We start from the raw sequence: 21,119 nt of genomic DNA on the forward strand, positions 1-21,119 counted from the left end.
AAGGGCAGCTGGGAAATACTGTTGGCAAAGTGGGGAGAGGAACAGACAGTGTGGGCATTTAAGATTTTCATTTGTTTCATTAAGAACCATTTGTGGGCATGCCACTGTGTTACACTCTGCACCTTGCCCTTGGGCAGCTCCTCATCTTGGCCTGAGAAAAAGTAGTAAAGAAAAGACTCTGGAACAATGTAACAAGAGCTGGGACAGAAGTGTGAACATAGTGCTCTAGGAGCAAGGAGAAAGGCAGTCATGAGGTAGCCAGGAGGGATGTGAGGGAGGGCTTCTGGAGGAACAGGACGTAACACTGGGCAGCGTCTTGTAGAACTTGTGGAAGATAAAGAAGGCAGAATACTGCAAGCATTAGAAAATGCATGAGCAAAAAAAGCCAAGGAGACCTTGAAGCAAGCTGAGATTTTTGAAAAGGACACAAAAAGCAATGACCATACTAGAAAACACTGAAAAATCAGACTACATTAAATAAGAACTCTGTTCATTTAAAAAAGAAAGCACACACACACATCATTTAGAGAGTGAAAAGGAACCTACAGAGCAGGCACACAGGTTGCAGGGCGTGGCAGATTTGAGAACATTAAATACACGGAGTGAAGTTATCAGGAAAAGTAGAGCAACACTCAAACTGCAGACAATGGGCAGGTCATGCGGGCTGAACTTCCCTTTGCAGAAAAGCCCTTTGTTCCTCACTTTTGGAAGGGAGTGGAAGAAAATGCACCTGTACAGCCAGGCTCTGCTGGTCCTATCCATGTATTTATCTCACTTACTCTACCTGTCATTACCTCTATTTTATGGATGAAGAAACTGAGGTGTAGGTTAAGTAATTTGCCCAGGGTTTCACAGTAAGTGGTGGACCCTGGAGTCGTGAGAAGTTGGTGCTGAGCTCTTTGACTCCAGAGGACATCAGTCCTTTGGTTTCTGTCACATCTTATGGCAAGAAGCCTCCAACCCAAGCACACTCCTGCAGCCCATTTCTGTCTGGATGGAATTAGAAAAGAATATTGGCAGAAGTCTCATGCCTGGCCCCCAAACTCTTGGTGTTAAAAACCCATTTCTCTTGAAGCCAAATATCACAGGACCCTGAGTCAACACGAAATAAATATAAGTGATGCTCCTCTCTTGAAGTTCTTCAGGAGTTTCTCCCCACCATTGCTCCCCACTTGGGGCTGGAGGCACTCCCAACTCAGGCCCCGGTCAGAGCGAGGCCCTCCCCTACTACACGGCCCAGCGGCAGCTGAGACTGCAGACAAGGGAAGTCTGTCCATCTGTCCAACTTCTTTTTTTCTTTGACATCCAAACTTTTATTTAAATATACCTAAAGAGAGTCTCTTCTTTTCATTTTTTATTGTATGTTTTTTCCTGCCTAACTTCTTTAAGCATCATGACAGGGGCACAATGTGCCTCTTTTTGCTCCTTTAAACAAGTGCTACTTGGCCATCTCAGGTCTGTGGCTCTCCAACTGGGCGCCAAGGGCCCAGGGGCACTGCAGTGGGTTGCTGTTGTGCTGCAAGACAGTCCACATTTTTGAGGGAGACAGAGCAATACTCGACATCTGTCAGACACCCCATGACTTGCCAGTTTTGGCATTAGATGGCACTACCTGCTTTTCAACTCTGTCATTTCTTTGTGAAGCTGCGTTTTTCAGCAGCTGCTATAATTTAAAAAAAAATGCTAGGACCAATTGAAAAGCAATGTGGAACAGAAAATGAGGATGGCAGTATTCAATCTGATTCCAAGATGTGAGATGTTGTGCAGTGCCCAGCACATCCCATGAGTTAGTAATTGTGGTTATTTTAGAAGGAAATAATATTTTTCCTTTGACTTTATGTATAATTCTTTCAAATGGCTATGCACTTACTACATTACTTAGACCTAAGTACTTAGTCAATGAAACTCAGGTTTCCTTTTGGCCTATGGACACTGTGAAAAATTACTGAAACTCTAGGGATCCATGACCTGAGAAAGCTTGGGAACTTCTGCAGCAGGTGTGGTTAAGTCTGCATGCAGGAGCCAAAAAGGAGTTCCCAGGGCAGGCCCAACCCTGTCCCAGCAGCAGGCGGACAACAGGCTTCAGGACTGTGGACGGCACATCCAGGCTTCCCACAGCGGCTCACAGAACAGCTGCCCCTCTGACTGAACAGAAGGGGCTCCCTGTCGGCCCAGAGGCTGTGCATCTACTTCAGCTTCGCCCCAGGCTCCCAGGCACTCCTCAAAACTCCCTCCCTGAAAAGCTCTGTTTATGAGTCAAACCCAAAGCCGGCCCAGAGGCCGTCTGGCAGGGGACTTCCACACATGCTCAGACTCGGGTAATGTCTACAAACAAAACCATTAGTCCACAGAGGGAGGGAACAGTGGGAATCTGGGAGAGGGTTTCCACTGACAGCCCAACCACTGAAAGGACAAGTGGGCTTCTGGGGTGAAGATTTGCATGAAAATAACTCCTTTGTTCCCAGGGGCATCTTGCCCCACACAGTTCCTCCCTCCATTCTTCCCTGAAGTCGTGATCCTCTGCTGGTGACATTACAGCTGTCGATACAATGGTCAACTTTTGTGATGTCACAAGACTCAACTTTCTTCGATGTTGGTGGGGAGTGGGGACAGAGAATGTGACAAAGGGCAGGAACAGAATAAAGTTATAGAACTGGAATTTCCTTTCCCATGCTAATTTTCCTGGTGGTAAAGGGCAGTGGCTCAGAAAAGGGAATGCAAGCCACTGTCATTAAACTGTGTGCAGATTCGTCTACACCAAGGGGAGAGGGGAAGGAGGGCAGGCAAGGGCAGAAAGGAGACAAAAGAAAGGAGTTTTCAATGCCAGGATTATCTGAATGTGAAGATGTTCTCAGTCTGGCCCAGTCCAAGATGCTCTCCTCCCATCATTCACTGTCTGAGCCTGAAGTGGGTGGCGAAGGGCTGAAACATACAAAAGGCTCCAGGCTGCAGCATGCCCTGGAAATTGCCTAGGATATTATACTGAGTTCTGGACTCCACACTGTTCGAGGGACAGACTCAGGGCTGCGTCCTGAGGGTGGTGAGCAGGATGCAGAGGGCCCTGGAAGACACATCCCGTGCACAATGACTACAGCACCTGAGTGTTCACCGGGGAGCCATCTGTGGACAGGAGAAGCTGGCAATTGCCTTGAAAATTCTGAAAGGCTCTCAAGTGCAAAAGGGACTATGTGTCCCCCAAAATGGACTTGTTGTGGTCCCCCAAAGAGACTTCACACAATGAGAAGATCAGAATGACCAAAATGAGGAAGAACTTTTTATTCTTAAATTCCAACTAAAGACAGTAGTTTGTTTGTTTGTTTTTCTAATTCCTTACTTCTCAATTACAGACTATGCTTTTGAGGACAAGGACTATCTTGTTATCATAGTATATTCCGGAGATTACACATAGTAGGAGCTTATTAATATTTGTTAAACAAATAATGCAATGCTATTGCTCTGCTGAGGTTGTAGTGTTTACTGGGATTTGCTCATTTGATAAGTATTTTTTGAATCCTTACCAAAAGCCACTCACTCAGTTAAGACGCTGGGGACACAACAGTGAAAGAGGCAGATGAGGTTAGACTGTCTCATGCCCCAACCCTTCCTCCAGCTTTGTAAATTAGCACAGGTAAACATGGTAAGTAAACATGGTCCCTTCCAATACTGAGATTCCTTGATCGTTAGAGTTAACTAAAACATGTTAAACTGAGAGGAAAGAAGATCCCAAAGGCCACAGATAAATCCTACCCACCACCACTGCTATCCACAAGCCTGGAAATGTAGGCCAAGCTAAGGCTGCCTTCTCAGCTGGGGAGAGACTTCACGCTAAGGCAGCACTGTGCTGGACCGCACCAGACCAGAGCAAGCAGCTAGGCATCCATTTATCAAAACCCTCCACCCCGACCCTGACCAGACAAAGTAAGCCCTATGGGAACTCGAGCTCCCCCAGCCCACCAATCAGTAAGTACGGCCCACCTAGATAATACGAGGTATTTCCGATACCCTCACTGCTCTCAAGGAACTTAAAATTTCCCCGTCAAACTCAAGCAATGATCTTCTGGGGGCTGTCTGCGTGACAACATTGTGGGGGGACTCCACCTGCAGGGCCCCCCCAGCCACCACCATGATCTGCTTGGGGAGGAAAAGTGGCCGATCTCTCAGAGGAGAAGGACCAACACACTTTTCCTGGGTGGGCTTTTATTTGGTTAATTTTTTACAGGAATACAGGTAAAAAAAGCTCATTAATCATTGTCAGGCAGTAAGGATCAAACAATAGATAACATACAAAGAACTAGGAAGGCTTATTCTGAGTCAGGGTCTGTTAGCTAACAGACTACAAAACTTTGGGAAACAAACTCATTTCCTGCTCAGACCTTTATCATTTAATTGAGAGCATTCTTAGCAAAGCACATTTCACAGGAATTGATATATTCTTTCTTAGGCCTGATCACCTAAGGAACCAGCCCTTTCCAGCACAGGGCTGCACCACCCTCTGTCATTGTTTCAGGCTTAAATCAGGCAGGGGAAGTAAGGCAGCTAAGAGATTAGGAGGCTTCTCGCAGACAGAATGAAGACTCAGGCTATGTCAAAGCCAAGGGGTGAGGGTCCATCGCACCCTTTTTCTGTAGCCCCCCCAAGTCCTTCCCTGGGGGCCCCCCATGATTGTGCCTGTCTTAGGTCGTCCCTCCCTTGAGGAATCTTACCTGTCATTGGCTAACCAATCATGGGGGTGAGGCAGGGTGAAGTAAAAGGGGCAGAGGCAGCACCCCTGCCAGGGAGATAAGCTTTGCCTCCTTAGTGGCTTATGGTCTAAAGGTTGCTCACTCAGCCTTAGCCATGGGGGGGTTACAGCTTCTGAAACCAGGCAGGGCAGTTCCCAACACAACATCGTTACTACAGCACAGTTTTCAAAGAAATAATCCCAAGATCTTCTTTTCCTAGGTTGTGCTAGGGCTGTACCCTTGATTCCAACTGGCAAGGGCATGAAAGTATAACTACAGGGAACAGAACAGATCATTCAACAATAACGATAGAGTAGTGCCTGCCTACCTGCAGATGGTAAGTTCCAAGATCCCTAGTGGGTGCCTGAGACCATGGAGGGTACCAAACCCTCTACAGCTATGATAAAGTTTAATTTATACATTAGGCACAGTAAAAGATTCACAACAATAACTAATAATAAAGTAGAACAATTAGAACAATATACTGTAATAGAAGTTCTATGAATGTGGTGTCTCCCTCTTCCTCCACATCCCTCGTTGTGCTACTGTCCTCAACCTTCTTGCAAAGCTGTGAGATGACACAGGCCTAGGGCGTGAGATGGAGTAAGGTGAACCATGTAGCTGCCGCTGACCTTCTGACAAGCATGGTGCCACCTCAACTGCAGATGTGATCACCAAGTCAGCTACCAAGTGACTGATGGGCAGAGAACGTGCAGCTGGCCCCAGGATCTGCAGGTTCCACAAATGCAGATGCAGCCTACTGCAGATCAGAACTATTCTTTTATTTTCATTGTTTCACTGTTTACTGAAAGCCAGTTTTCAGGCTTTCCAGGGTGCATTTATTACAAGTGCTTTTGAACGCAGAGCAAACTGCTCCCGGCACACAGGTGTTCTGCTGGTGACACATGAATGCTTACCTCTGCGCGTGTTTGTCTCACAGAGCTGTCCTGGTCAACTGGTGCTTTCCCAGGTCCCCTGATGTTTGCTCAGTCTCCCCTCATTCTGTGCTTCCGGCAATATCCTGTGACGGACTCTATCCTGATGTGGCTGTCTCAATTTAACAGCACACACTTGAAGGAGTTTACAAAGAGACCGGAATCAGTACAAAGGTGTATTTTTTAAAGTTACATTGTTGCTGACGTGTACTAAGATGGCTGCATCTGTACCAAACATGTACAGATTTTTTTCTTGTCATTATTTCCTGAGCAAAACAGCATAACAACTATTTACACAGCATTTATATTGTATTAGGTATGGTAAGTAATCTAGGGATAATTTAAAGAATACAGGAAGATGTGCATCAGTTATATGCAAATATGCCATTTTATATAAAGGACTTGAGCATCCATGGGTTTTGGTTTCCACAGGGGGTCCTGGAACTAGTCCCTAGTGATACTAAGGGACACGGTACACAGTGTGGGTACAGTGGACAAAGTGATAATTCTCGCTCTGGGTAGGACAGAGCAAAACAGTGCAAGATTTCATCCTGCTACTCAGACCAATGCACAACTTAAAATTCCCAAGTTGTTTATCTCTGGAATTTTCCATGTAATATTTTAGGACCACAGTGGGCCACAGGTACTAAAACCATAGAAAGTGAAACCGTGGGTAAGGGGAGACCACTGCACACAATACACCAGGTATAGTCCTCTTCAAAGTCATCCTTCGAGGCCTGCACTTTTATCCCAATGCAGTCTCAAAGCATCCCGAAATTCCCATTTGCAAATTGCCCTCTAAGTCCTTGAAATATTCCTGGAGTTTCTCTGAAGGAAAGTCTGCGTCCTTCAAGGGTGCTAACTCATTCAGAGCCATGTGACAAAAAACAGTCCAAACTAGAGAAACTCATCTTAGATCAGAATAAGCAGTAACTGTCAAGTACACTGCAGAGCCTTGATATCAAAGGGGATATACAATGAAACCGTCCCAAATCTCCACCCTAGAGCATAGCAGCTGTCATTCACTTTGAGGTCACAGAGCCCTGTGAGTACCTTAATAAACCCTAGGAACCTCCACTGAAAATTTATATGCACATAAATTTCTATCAACCATTTTAGGGGGTTGACAAGCTCCCAAAGTTCTTCCGGAGACTCATTTTAAGAATCCTTGTCCTAAAAAAAAAAGTAGGCAAAGAGGAAGGGAGATGAGACATCTTCCAGAATGTTTTCTGTTGCTGAGAACTCAAAAATAAAACCCTTGTCCTTACCCGTTTCACCTGCCTCATAAACGCACAGCTTAGTTCTGAATGGAGGTTGGCGGAGCTCAGCAGATATGCCAACGCTGGGCCCGAAGACAGGCTCCCTTGCAACAAGGCACCCTGCTGCCCCAAGTCCTTACAGCACCGTTTCAAACTTCAAAGCCAGCAATTTACATGCTACATATCACGGGCCTTCAGGAGCATCAGAAATAGTTAAATTCAAGAATATTAGATTTACAAATGTCAAGCATGCTGAGACTCTCATGTGACTTTCTCTAATGTGGTCTGTAAACTAGTGGTAGAGACAATTCCCAAACAAAAGTCCAATGTGCCTTCAGGTAACCACATTTGTTTAGCTGTACAAGTGCAGATAAGAAGAGCAAGCTGTGGTCACAGCATGTACTTGTTCCCCTTCCCTGAGTCCCTAGTCTCCCTGTGGGAAACATGGGGAATATGCCTCCCCACAGGCTTCTTCTGGGCCAGGCGGCATGTTCCCCAAGCAGCTCCCAACACCCAAAAGCCACCCAAGTCACATCTGACTCATGCCATTGCTCTCTGTAATGAGCTATGACATGCATCTAAGCTCTTGTATATTTTCATATTTGCAGCCTGCAATTAGGCATTTTTGAGGGATGTAGCTGACTAGTGGTTCTGTTCAGTGACCTATAATTACTCACACAGGCATCGTGGCCAATCCAGGCAACTATCAGGCTGTAGGTGCTCTGAGCTCGGCTCACAGGAGGGCCAGACAACTCTCGTTAGCAACAGGCCTCAGAAGGACCACACTGCTCCTCCTCGGCTGCACAAGGACACGCGCCCCCTCCATCCATCCCCCTCACCCACTCCTCATCCACTGCCAGGCTCAGCACACTCCCCAAGCCCAAGCGGTGGCACATGTGTGGGCCCAAAGCCCACAAAAATGGCCCGCTTCGTTGCAATAGCAATGTCAAGCAACTCCTTTTTTGTTAGTTTGTTTCTGTTCTGCTTGTTTATTTTGTTTTTGTAGATTCCGCATTTACGTAAAATCATCTGGCATTTGTCTTTGTCTGACTTATTTCCTTTAGTGTAATACTCCCCCAGGTCCATCCATGTGGTTGTAGATGGCAAGATTTCATTCTATTTTATGACTGAAGCATATTCCACTGTGAGTGTGTGTGTGTGTGTGTGTACCTGTAGGGCCCAGCGGCACAGCCTCCCCAGTCTGTAAAGCAACTTCTAGAAACTCCCCAGACTTCTCACCTGAGGAAAAATGGGTCCCACCCACCTGCCCATGGAATCCCACAGTCCACTGCTGTGTCAACTGACCTGGTGGCATCTCCGAGCCAGCCTCCCTGCCACCAGCTGCAGTGGCCTCACTGCTCCCAAAGGCCCAACAGATAATTCTCCCCCATGCAAATGCCCACCACCACCCTGCTTTCCCCTATGTCCCTGGCTAGGAGGGATGGGCTGGTTAGGATATTTCACGTGCTCATTTGGCTCCAATAAAAACTGGCTTCTTTAATGGCAGCTCAAATCCTGATTCTAAACAGAATCAAAGACTCAGCCACTGGCCAGCTCAGTGAGGCTGTGAAACACAGTCAAGGCCCACACTCAGGGCAGCCTACAGGCTATATATGAGCCTGGTCTAAAATATCAGATGCAAGTTCCCTTATTCCCCAGTCCTGCCTCCACAATACTTTAGGGTGCTTTATAGTTTCCAAAGACACTTTCACATGTTATCTCATTTGAGTCTAGCAAACAAGCCCAGGAGGTAAATGCCATTGGTATTTTTCTTCATTTTACACAGGAGACCGAGGCTCAGAAAGGCATTCTTGCCCCAAAGTCTCTCAACTACTACATGCAGAACCAGGTCTAGAACTATTCTGTAGCTGTGTGAGCACAGTTCTTCATATGGCAACAATTAAAGGATCAATGGGCTAGTACAGCCATCCCAAACCTTTTTGGCACCAGGGATCGGTTTCGTGAAAGACAATTTTTCTACAGTCGGGGCTGGGGGCTGTAGGGGAGGCAGGAGGCAGAGCTCAGGTGGCAATGCAAGGGAGCAAAGTTTCAACACTTAGTCCACCGCTTACCTCCTGCTGTGCGGCCCAGTTCCTATCAGGCCACAGGTAAGCACCGGTCGGCAGCCCGGGCTTGGGGAGCCCTGGGCTAACATACAAAAAGTTCTTGAAGTGGTGTCTGGCCTGCAGTAAGGACTACATTACTGCTGTTGCTGTTGCCGCCTTTAGAGTACTGCTCCCACTGCCACCCACGGCCCCCAGTTCCAAACCTGGCGCTCTTCCCTCTCCGTCCTGCCACAGTTTCTCAAGACTCCTTGGGAAGTTGTTCCATCTGACCTCAGGTGAATTCAGACCGAACCCCAGAACTCTGTCTACGGAACCTAGAACCCACTGGGCTGTCTGTCTAACCACTGCACAAACTCCTTCATGCTCTTGTGCGCCGCCACCCCCCCCACACACACTACCTTCTCTGCAGGTCTGACACTCTCTTCTCCCAACCTCTGATGTCCCTCACACTGTGTTAGCCACCCTGCTGTGGCTGGCCCTGCCCACAGCACCCAACTTTTGCTTACACCCAACTCTTCACTCATTCAGTTCCTTCCTTCAACAGTCATTTCACAAGCCCCTTTGTATAGTACCAAGCACTGTACTGGGTACTGGGCAACATATTCCTTGCCCTCCAAATACACCAAGTGAGAAGGGCAGGAAGAGGGGGACGCACAAAGGAGGGACAGCACAGAGGCACCAGAAAACAACTCTCTTGGAGGTTTCGGAGAAGGCAATGCTGACATAGTTACACAGAGTGACTAGAGTTTTCCAGGCAGGAAAGGGAGAGAAGGGCATTCCAAGCTAAGGGAACAGCACATAGGCAAGGGTTCAGGGCAGGTTCATCGAGTATGAGAATCTCACACCGCCAGTAGGGAGGCGCTGTGTGTGTGTTTCAGAGAGTCACAGGGAAGCAGAGACAGAAACAGAGAGACACAGAGACAGACAGACAGACAGAGGGAAGAGAGAAAAATGAGACCTGGCCCTGGCTGGCGTAGCTCAGTGGATTGAGCGCGGGCTGGGAACCAAAGTGTCCCAGGTTCGATTCCCAGCCATGGTACATTCCTGGGTTGCAGGCCATGACCCTCAGCAACCGCACATTGATGTTTCTCTCTCTCTCTCTATCTCCCTCCCTTCCCTCTCTAAAAATAAATAAATAAAATCTTAAAAAAGTTATAAAAAAAAAAAGAATTGATAACCTTTAAAAAAAAAAAAAATGAGACCTGGGACAGCAAGCCCACACTGCCTGGGGGTGGCAGGCCTCAGGGACAACAAACATCACATATGCCTTTCCCTGGGCTGAGTGGCAACCTCGACTCCCTGGCTTTGCTTACAGTGTACTAATTTTAAATGCAAAATCCTTTAACAATTGTTTTCTCTCTCCTTGTGTCTTTCCCTCCTTCTAAATAAACGCTGTTTATCCCTATTCTCATTTCTGCCCTGCTCTGAGCCCTGAGCTTTAGTGCCAGTGCTTTAACACAAATCCAGCTTCATGTCCTGACTAAAATATAATTTCATAGGAATGTAATTCTGGAATGATCTCATTGAAAAAGCACATCCACCAAAGGCCATGAGCAAACTTCGGGCCAGCCCATTCACACCCAGAGCCAAGGAGATCACAGACCCCTTTCCCTTAAATGGAGAATGTGCCAGGGGCCCCAAAGCGAAGCACACCGGCTGCCCGCAGCCAGCCAGCCAGCCTGCTTGCAGACTGGGGCCTAGGCTCAGAGCAGCGACTACTGCAAACCACTCTGCACAGTGAATGCAATGAGAAACTCCAGAGAGCATCCAAGGGAACAGCCTTCACCACACAGATACTCCCTGTGTCCCTAGGAGGGTTCTGGCTACACGCCACGAGACACCAGCTGAAACTATTAACACTCCCTGGTCCCTGCCCCAGCAGACAGAAGAATGTCCAGAACCATGCTTCTAGGCATCCTCTCTAGCTACCTGCCTTCCCTGACTCTCTGAAACTCAGTGGTTATCCAGCCCTACTGAGGGAGTCAGAAAGTAGGGTATTTAACTCTGAAAGCAGATGTCAAAGCCAGCTCTAGCCCAGCTGAGATGAAGTGGGTTTGGGGAAGAAATAACATACTCTGAGAGACTTTCAAAAATCCTAGCCACGCCCTGACCAGGTGGCTCACTTGGTTAGAGCACTGTCCTACACACCAAAAAGGTTGCAGGTTTGATTCCAGTCAGCGCATATACCTAGGTTTCAGGTTAGAGCCACAGTCCAGGTACATATGGAAGGCAACTGATCGATGTTCCTCTCTCACACTGATGTCTGTCTGTCTGTCTGTCTGTCTCTCCCCCTTCCTCTCTCTAAAATCAATGAACATGTCCTCGGGTGAGAATTTAAAAAAAAATTCAAGCTGAAAAGTCACCAAGTTGTAATCTTTAGACAAAATGTTCTCACTATAAATCTGTACCCATCCCCAATGGATCCTCATAAAATGGATCAGAAAAGGAAGAAAAAACATGAATGGCCTGCAGGGGATATAGGAACTCTCTGTACTATCCTTATAACTTTTCTGTAAGTCTAAAACTATTTCATTTTTAAAAAGATTTTATTTATTTATTTTTTAGAGAGAGGGGAAGGGAGGGAGAGAGGGAGAGAAACTTCAATGTGTGGTTGCCCCTCACGTTCCCCCAACTGGGGACCTGGACCGCAACCTAGGCATGTGCCCTGACTAGGAATCGAACTGGTGACCCTTTGGTTCACAAGCCTGTGCTCAATCCACTGAGCTATACCAGCCAGGGCCTAAAACTCTTTTAAAGTAAAAAGTCTTCTAAAATCAATGGCTTGGTTTCCTCTATAAGGAATAAGGGGGAAAGAGTAGACTCTGGTATACATTCCAGCTCTGCCCCTGCTAGAAATGAAGCAATGGAGGAGTTACCTAACCTTTCCAAGCTTCATCTTCCTCATCTATGACACGGAGATGACAGGTCCAACTATGACATGCTGCTGTGCAGATTAAATAAGACATCGCACGCAAAGGACTTACCACTGCCAAAGCACTTTCTTCCTGGGCAGTAGCAGTTTCTCAGCTCAGTCAGCCTTTACCTTGGGTTCCTGGCAACTGCCGTTGGAGGCCCTACCTGTCCTCATGATTTACAGCCTCTTCCACTTACGACATTACACTTTAAGCCCACAGTAATCACCCAAAGAGCTGAAGGCCGTCTTACAGCAAGTTCCAACTAGTGAAAGCACACCTTTGTTGACAGAAATATGTTCTTCCTGCTTTCCCTTCCTCCAACAGCATCCAATATCACTGCCGTGAGCTGAATTACTTCCCTGAGGTTGGCAGGGGTCAGCCAGAAGGAAAGCCGGAGGATGACAGAGTTGGGCTTCCAGTATGATTAGCTGCCCATAGTGCAGGGTGGGCAGGGCAAATACGCTCTCAAAGTTGCCAAAAAAGATTTTTTCACCCTCCACAGCGCCGCTACCACCCACCCCCACAACCATACCCCTTCCTGCACTCTCCTGGTCTCACAGACAGCTGGGCTGAAAAACTGCAAATCCACCCAGTCAATGGGCACAATTTGTTCCTCAAAGCCAAGAGACAAGCCCCAAGGCTGAGCATGAAGTCGTCCTCAACCCTGGGGGCCAGACTCTCGAGCCTCAGCCACCCTGACTCCTGGCTCCGTGATGTGTTGTCCATGTCCCCCCTGGGAAAACTGAGGTGAGGGGACAGTGGGCAAGTGAAGGGACAGGGGCCCCAGTCTGGTCTTATAAGTGGATGGGCTGGGGGCCAAGAAGAGAATCAGGTGAAGAAAGGTGTGGCTCTGAGGCTACATTCTCTCTTTGAGTTCACTCACTCTCACACGGATACCAGATTCTTAAAACACTCCCCTAAACCAAAGCAGGAGTCCAATCTCACCCTGAAAATTTAGTGTCCAAATAAGGGATCAGTGAGTGCTAGAAGTTAGCCTGTTCCAACTTTGAGAAGCTCTGTGAGAGAAGCAGTTCCCAGGCTCAGGATTCCACTGACAGGTTGTAACCCCTCGAAGCACTAATGGGCACATTCTAGTGGCTGATTTCACTGACCTTCCAGATGGCTGAATTGGGGACACACCCCAGCTGAGGCCCAAGGACATTAGTTCCTGGCAGGGAGTATGCGAAAGCTCAGCAGCCCAGCCATGCCAGATAACAGCTCCAGCTTCAAGGACAAGTTTTCGGAAGCAGAGCCCAGGAAGAAGATGTCCTTGGAGCCGTTTCATATTTAACCACATAAGAGCCAAACATAGCCAAATATGAAGAAACTGACTATATCATCTTTTGTGCAAATTTTTTCCAGCTCATCGCCTCATATCTAGTTTACTACAACGATCTGATTATATATGGAGGGCTTTATCAAGTGCCAGCCCATGGGATGCACTAAATAAATGTGAATGAAGTATTACTGTTATCATTATCAGTTCCCTTTATTCTTCCATCTCTAGTTCTCCTTGCTCATAAATGGCAAACTTAGCATCCTGGAACATCAACAGCATCATGCCATTCCTCTGGGGTCCTTAACTGCCAACCACATCATATCCAGATTCCTGCACTTCTTCCAGCACCTTGTCAAACGCTACCCACCAACCTCCATTCCCTCTTCCTTTCTCCTCTTCAACCACCCTTCTCCCACACCCTTCCTGCCCCTCCACCCAAAGACACACACACAAATGCACTTCTCTCTCCAGACAGGAGACTGCTCCAAAGATGTCCACTGCTGTCTCCGTGCTTTTATGCTGAGACCATTTCCAGCCTAGAGCACTCTCCTTCCTCTCTGCTTATCCACATCCTATCTGTGCTCCAAGGCCCAGTCGAAGGTCCCTCTTAAATGGAGGCTGGGAAGTCATTCCATCCCTAAACAATGACCAAGCACTTGCTCTGTGCCAGGCACTAGGCCAGGCACCAAGGACACAGTAAGGAAAATAACACAATCCTACAGGCTCCTAACTGGTGGGCGGGGCTTCAACATGAACATCCCTGCTCACCTGAATCACAGGTAGGGGAGTCAATCACCAGACCCCACAGGCAGCTTGCTGTGATACTTGTGAGGGTCACGGTGAGTATGGGACAGAAAGTACAGTGAGGTGAGGTCTTCTTGACTCTCCTTCAACCTTTCCAAGAAGCCAGCCAGGCCTGGTGGTTTGGAGCATATTGCTGCAAGAACCGTCATTCTCTGACCAGCTTGAGTAGCGCTGCCTTCTGCCTGGCTTTGAAGTTTTATTAGCTTCACAGCTAGGCTGGGTCCCACCCGATTCAATAATAGCCCTCGTCAACTCCTCCTGCTAAGGACCAGGCACAGAGCCTCACAGTCCTGCCCTAAGCCAGAGAACAGAGGGAAAATGACCAAAGCTTTCCTCGAGAGATCCCAGACCTCCTGCCACCATGACTGCATGGGTGACAGAGGTCACATGGAGGAGACCCCCTCAGGCCTCTCTAGGGCAAGATGCAATTCTTAGACCCTAACAGTGAGTCCACTCCTCTCCGCCCTAGTCAGGACAAGTTGTCAGAATATGAGTTAGGTTGCTATTATTATAGGGATCGTCTTGCATACCTCTTAAATTATAAAAAGAGGTAGCCCACTCACATGTATCTTGGTCCTTTAACTCCTGTAGTAATACACATAGTAACCGTGACATAACATGACATATCCTATCACTGCAGCTCCTTTCTCCCCCAACTCAGAAACGGAAGAGGTTTTCCAGGTGTAACCTGAGATACCTTTGAGAACTGGGGAGGAAGGGAGGATACCTAATCTGTCCCTATTTGTATTTCCAGCAATGGAGACCCAGAGTCTTCCTCATCACAACCTATCTGAAGAAGCCCATCTCATAAGAGATGCAACTGTTACTTCTTACAGCACTGACTACTCAGCCTCCCGCTGATAAGACCACCCCTCCCAGCAGGCTGAATCCCTCTAAGTCCGCGCTAAGGAAGCGCTCACCTCTCTGGAGCTTACCCAAACCACCAGTCGCATGTTTAGGTGTGCAGACCTCAGGGGGCTTTTACAGTCAGGATCGCCGGAAAGGCCACGGCTACTGCTGACCAGTGTACACCACCTGTGAGCACCCCAAGGGATCAATGAGCGAAGCCTCAAAGAGAGGGCAGGACAGAAGGGAAGAAGCTGCCATCGGCCCTCAGGTCACCAGCTTCTAGCCTGGAGGAGTATCTGGCTGAGCAAACCTTTGCATCCAACTGAAGCAAGCAGCTAGTCTTTGAAACCTGTGGCATCCGGAGAATGTCATCTCCTCCTTGACTGCCAGGCTCCCCCGACTCAGTCGCCCCTACCAGGAGGGTGATGGCCAAAGGCTGGAGGGAGGGCCCGGGGCACACTAAGTATCCTCAGAGGCTTAGCTGCACATTTTCAGCCCCCTTCCATTCAACCCCTCCCTCTGCTCCTGACAACTCCAAGTTTCAGTCTCTGTATGTATCTATGTGCCTGAGTGTCTGTGTTTTATTTATACTACCCATGTCTGTTGCTAGCAACAGAAACAAAGTACTTTAAGGCAGAAAAGGCAAGTCAGCCAGCTGGCTTGCTGCTCCCAGTCCTGCTTCCAGCTCAGGGAAGAGACTGGTCAAGGATGAGTCAAGTTCTAGTCTCTCATGATGCCTATAGCCCCACATCCTCAGGAGGAGGGCATGGTCACTGCCAGATGGGCCTCAGCCACCAGCCCTCCCTCTCCTTCCCTGGAAGACACACCCTGAATACCTCATCCCCTTACCTGCCCAGGTGCAGACTGCTGTGGGAAAGCAGGTTTCCAAAGCCAGAACTCAGGAAGCCCTCCCTCCTCCCTTGTACACTAGAAGGCTGTACAGATGAACAGGCATTGTCTCCCAGACCCAGACTCCAGAGAACCAGCCCAAGGCCAAGTTTTACCTTTATGTCCTTTCCCATCTTCAGTTATTCTGCTACAGATAATCTTCCAAGTTCTAGTATTAGGCTCCTCAATGAAATTGACAGTAATTGCTGATCACTGCTTTGTTTCCACAGAGAGAAGAAAACGAGAGAGGTGATTCTTGTACTCATGGAGCTCACAGACTAACTTAGGGAAACAAGACGCAATAGGAAATAATTCAAATGTGAGACGCAGACCAAAAGCACTCTGAAGTACAATAGGTGGGAGTGGAGGGGCTGGAGTAGCTCGGGACAGGATTTCCGTGGGAGAGGAAATGTGAGCCAGACCTTCAAGACAAACAGTAGTTGGACAGAATGAGACAGGAGGCCGTTTGAGATGAAGAGCTGGACAATGACACCAGATCCCAGGACAGGAAGAACGGCAAATATGCCTGTAGGTTCTCCCTTACCCAACTGCGGCTCAGCCCTGGGAGGGAGGGAGGAAAGAGGCCAGCCTGACTTGCCGAGCATAAAACCCTCACCACAGAGTAGCCACACTCTCCAGTCCCTCTGCTCCCACCTCTGCCAAGAGCTTTCTCAGTGTTTCCTTTTCCCACACTCCTCTGAAACCCTCTCCCTGCAGTGCATAGAACGCAGGCAGCCTGACTCCCTGAGCCCAAAACATCCCAACAGAACTCTTGGACTCAAGGTTCCTGCTCCCACAACAGGACAAGCTTCATGCTCTCCCAACTGCAACGTGGGTCAGCAGCTTGGTCTACTCTTCTGTGGGTCTATGTCAAGCTAAGCCTGGTTCTTTACTGACGAGAGCAGGAGAAGGGTATGAAATTGTTAGTACAGTCTCTCCTCCTTCCACGCACACATACAATCACACATGCATTCGACTAAAACATACCAAACAGCAACCACACGTGAACTGGAATGCTTCGTGCTGGTGGGAACTCCAATGCACATAAGGCACACGTCCATCCTCAGAGAGCTCACATTCTAGTAAGGTGGGTACTATAGACACATAAAGATAACAAATACCAGGAAAACTGTGTTAAGTGTCATTAGAAGGCAGAAATGTATGACTTGGGTAGAGGGGGATTATTTCCACTTGAAGAAGCAGGAAGGTTTCATAGAGAGGGGTGCCCTAGCTCTGGGCCTGGAAGATCAAATGGCAAGAGGATAAAGGGGCGACCCTGAGCAGATGGAACTATAAGAGCAGAGTCTTAGAGGCGCAAAAGTGACAGAAACACCAAGAACAAGCTGTTCAGTCTGGTGGGAGTTTAGCTGGAAGTAGACCCAGGAGAAGGAAAAGCTAGAAAGACAGAGAAAAGTCAGATCTTAGAGTCAAATCAAGGATCTTATATTTTCTCTGGGAAATCACAGATATTTTCTGATGAAGGAATGATGAGTCAGGAACTGTTATGCTTCTTAAAGATAAAGCTGTATGCAATCAGAAATCTAGGGGCTATAGCAGAAAAATTCAACCATACAGTCCATCAGGACTGAAGATCACAGGAAGCATAAGAAAAGGAAGTAGCTCCAGCAATCAAGCACCTGCCTGGAATTCTTGTCTTTGCGGTTCAGGCTGAATAGGAAAAAAAGTGGGAAGTATCAAGGGCAACTGAGAGGCTGTACAAACCAGGGAAACGCCAGAGAACCAGCTGTCTGGAGTGGGCAGTGAACGAATAGGAGGTGTAGATATTCAGGATATTGAGGAAGGAAGGGAATTTCAAAGTTTAGGATCCTGAAAATGGAAAACCTGCAAGTGATTAGGCTAAAGGAATGGCCATGCTATGAGCACCTTAAAAGGAATGAAGAGAAGTCTTAGAGTTAAAAAGACCGAGAGACTGTGAGGCCGCAGCACTGAAGGATTCTCAGTGTAAACTCTCAAGTCCATAATAATTATGCCAGGAAGGGGCCACATGAAGACAGTTGTAAGCAATTAACATGGAAGTCAAGTGCTGACCCCCTAGTCACCACCAAGAGCGAGGAGGGGAGATATACATGAAGAGAGAGACTGACTTCACCTGGGGAAGGCTGCCAGGCAGGGCTAGAAACAAGGTAAGTGAGAACAGAGAGCGGGGGAGGGGATGAAGTTGCTTTATGCGAGTGGGTCACAGAGAGTGAGCTCTTCATAGAAAAACCACATTTCAGCTATAATAAAGAGGTAATACTACTCAAGGAAAAGGCAGAAAACAGGAGGCGGTACCACTTTTGTCTACCAGATCAGTCGAGACAACAGAACTATACCTACTGAGAGAAAGGCAAGGTGTGGCGAATGGGGCATTCTCATACACTGGGGGAGGTGCCTTAAACTGGCACAACTTTTAATAGACAGGCCACAAGCAGGAAGAAAATAACTGCAAAGCACAGAATACAAACTTTGAAAATCAACAAGAAAGAGAAAAAAACAACTGAAAACCATGTAAAAGATATGAACAGACAAGCCAAAGAAAAGGAATCCCAAATAGTCAATCACATATGAAGCAATGCTCAAGCTCTCTGGTAAACCAGGAGAATGCAAATTAAAGCAATGAGATATTATTTCATACTCATCAGGTTAGAAAATACCGAGAGGTGTAGAATCTCTGAGCGTTGGCAAAGATCTGGGGAAGTGGAAACCTGTGCACTCTGCTGGTAAATCCACACAAGCAGCATGGAGAGCACTCTGGTAGAGACTAGCAAAGCTGGAGAGCAGGCCCCACCTCAGGTGCCGAGGGTACATAAACTCCTGTGCACTCCTCATACAAGGATGCTCATTGCAGCATTGTTTTTAATACACAAAAAGCAGAAACACTTTCACCATCTCACTGCCATACAATGGTGCACCATAGGCCGATTAAAGTGAATGATTTTACACATGCATACTTTTCAAAAATGAGGTTGAATGAAACAAATCAAACAGCAAAAGGCTGCATGCAGGAAGGCTGTCATGTGCATGGAACTTTAAAATACACTATACTACACATCAGTTATGGACACATATATATACAAGGATAAGATATATGTGGTGATGAGGCATAGTAATTGTAGGGAGAAAGGACTGGAAAAAGATTTAGCCATTTCTGTCATATTAAAATTTTTTTACAATAGGTGTTCTGAAATAAATATGGCAAATGTTAATATTCATTAAATTTGGGTGACAGGTACATAGGTTTGTTAGTACATAAATTCTTTTCTTTTTCACATACTTAAAATTTAAGATACTATTTACATAATTTAAATATATTACATACCTTTTGATTTGTCAATTCCATTTATAGAAATTTATCCTGAACACACAAGTAGGAACAGATGGATAGCTGTATAGATCTATATCACCACATAGATTTTAATACAAAATAATAAAAATAACCCAAAAGTCCGTCATCCAGAAGATTAATTAAATAATGACTCATCCATACAAGGAATTTGTATACATCATTAAAGACTGTAAAATAATATTAGTCCAAAAAGTAACTTACAGAACAATGCTATATTTGTACATATTTTTAAAAAGCTTATCTAAAACATATAAGGAAAAAGATGCAAAAGAATATATACCAAAAAATTAACAGTAATTATGTTATCTCTGGTAGAAGAATGTGTTTTTTCTTTACTTCCTTTCTAATATTTTTATGTACAAGTATTCTGCAATGAGCATGTATTTCTTTTATTACTATTTTTTAAGATTGTATTTATTTATTTTTAGAGAGAGGGAAAGAGAAAGAGAAGAAGAGAAACATCAATGTGTGGCTGCCTCTCTCGCACCCACTTCTGTGGACCTGGCCCACAACCCAGTCATTTGCCCTGACTGGGAATTGAACTCGTGACCCTTTGCTTAGCAGTCCAGTGCTCAATCCACTGAGTCACCCCAGCCAGGGCTATTTCTTTTATTATTAAAAAAATCAATAAAGTGAGTTAATTTTGCACAAAAGAAGGTTAGCAAAAGAGAGAGACAGAGATTACAGACAGCAACATAACAACTCTGCAAAAACAAGAGCTCGGGGAAGGCTCCAAGGTTTTCACCTGGGGCGAGAATCTTCAGGAACCTGAAGGCAGCAAGAGGTCAGGAGTCAGTTGGGGAGAGCTGTCCCTGCCTGAAGGACAGAGAGTAGGAGTCAGAGAGAACTGCACAGTTCCCAAATCCCTCACAAAATGCTAATAATAATTTGTACTCCGTTTCACATTCTGAACCTGCCATGGAGACCAGCTTCTTTTGGTGGAGCTTCAGCAACAGGAAGTAGACTCTTGGTTAAGCTTCTTGGTATAGAGTCCATCGTAAGAACACCTCCTCCCACTCCCACTCCTTATGTACCTTCAGAAGCCCTAAGGAAATGCCAGTTAGGACTGAACTGTCTGGGATGAAGAGGGTGACTGAGGCAAATGGTTTCACAGTGGCCTTGGTGTCCACTACACAACCAGCAATTCTATTTCTCTAGACTTAGTGAGATAAAGGCTAGGGAAGCTCAAGGCGCAGGGCAAGAAAAGAAGGCTGGCAAAGCTAGGTGGTAACCCCAAGCCAGTCCTGCACACAGGCAAACGGGAAACATCTAAAACCTGAACCAACCAGGAAAGTACTGGCTGTGTGGCATCTATAAACCAATACAGACGTTCTCTTAGCACATGTATCTTCCTTCTGGGTGTGTCATCCCTATTCCACAAGCCTGAGGGCTGACAGTTGTTAAGAAAGCATAGGAAGGTACACTATCTGAGAGCCCATGGGTATCCACTGTACTTTCAGACTGTGGATCTCATCCAAGGAGTCAGCTATCTGCATCTCCATGAGCAGTCACTGCACCCCAGGCTGCGAAGCCTGAATCTGCCCTATGTTGGGAAAAACCACCGTCAGTTTTCCTTTGCATCAAACACTGATTGTGATCATGGCAGTTTTTCCTGTTTTCTAAGATCACTGCTGCAAAGAGAAAAAGGTAGGACCAAGTATACACATGCGAATTCTTCAGTGCCTCAAATTCCCCTCATTCTACCTGCCTCTGACCAAGAAAGATGAAAGACAGCAAGGGGCCCTTCTGCATTTTGAAAGTGGTCACCTCCCTGCCCTGTCGTTGTTTTCCATCTTCTGGAAAAGTCATCCACCCCCAACTAGGATCTCTCCCTGGGTCACTATAATCCCGTGATTTGCTTGTGATGTGAGCACCATTCAGCAACTGCCCAGAGCTGGTATTATCTAGGAGTGATGATCGTCATTTCCAGATCAGAAATAAAGCAAAGGGCAGCCCTGTCTGGCATTTACGACCCAGGAGATGGAGGAGAAGAAAGGAAAGGGAGGCAATGGGTTGTTCACCAGATCGCTCCACACTGAGTCAGCCTCCCGTTTGTA

General features: G+C 46.8%; 1 protein-coding gene across 4 annotated transcripts in view; it reads right to left on the reverse strand.

The window, feature by feature from the left end:
• Nucleotides 1-21,119, reverse strand: part of DENND2B (DENN domain containing 2B) — a 158,037-nt gene that overhangs the window by 63,672 nt on the left and 73,246 nt on the right. Inside the window, exon 1 of one of the 4 annotated variants that reach the window (XM_036028983.1) lies at nt 15,833-16,021. The exons of the other annotated variants lie outside the window; for them this stretch is intronic. The gene's annotated coding sequence lies outside the window, so the exon portion shown is untranslated. Of the gene's footprint in view, nt 1-15,832; nt 16,022-21,119 lie in introns of those variants that run through there. 4 annotated transcript variants of the gene reach the window in all.

The sequence above is a fragment of the Phyllostomus discolor genome, chromosome 6, assembly GCF_004126475.2.
Source record: "Phyllostomus discolor isolate MPI-MPIP mPhyDis1 chromosome 6, mPhyDis1.pri.v3, whole genome shotgun sequence".
Classification (NCBI taxonomy): Eukaryota; Metazoa; Chordata; class Mammalia; order Chiroptera; family Phyllostomidae; genus Phyllostomus; species Phyllostomus discolor.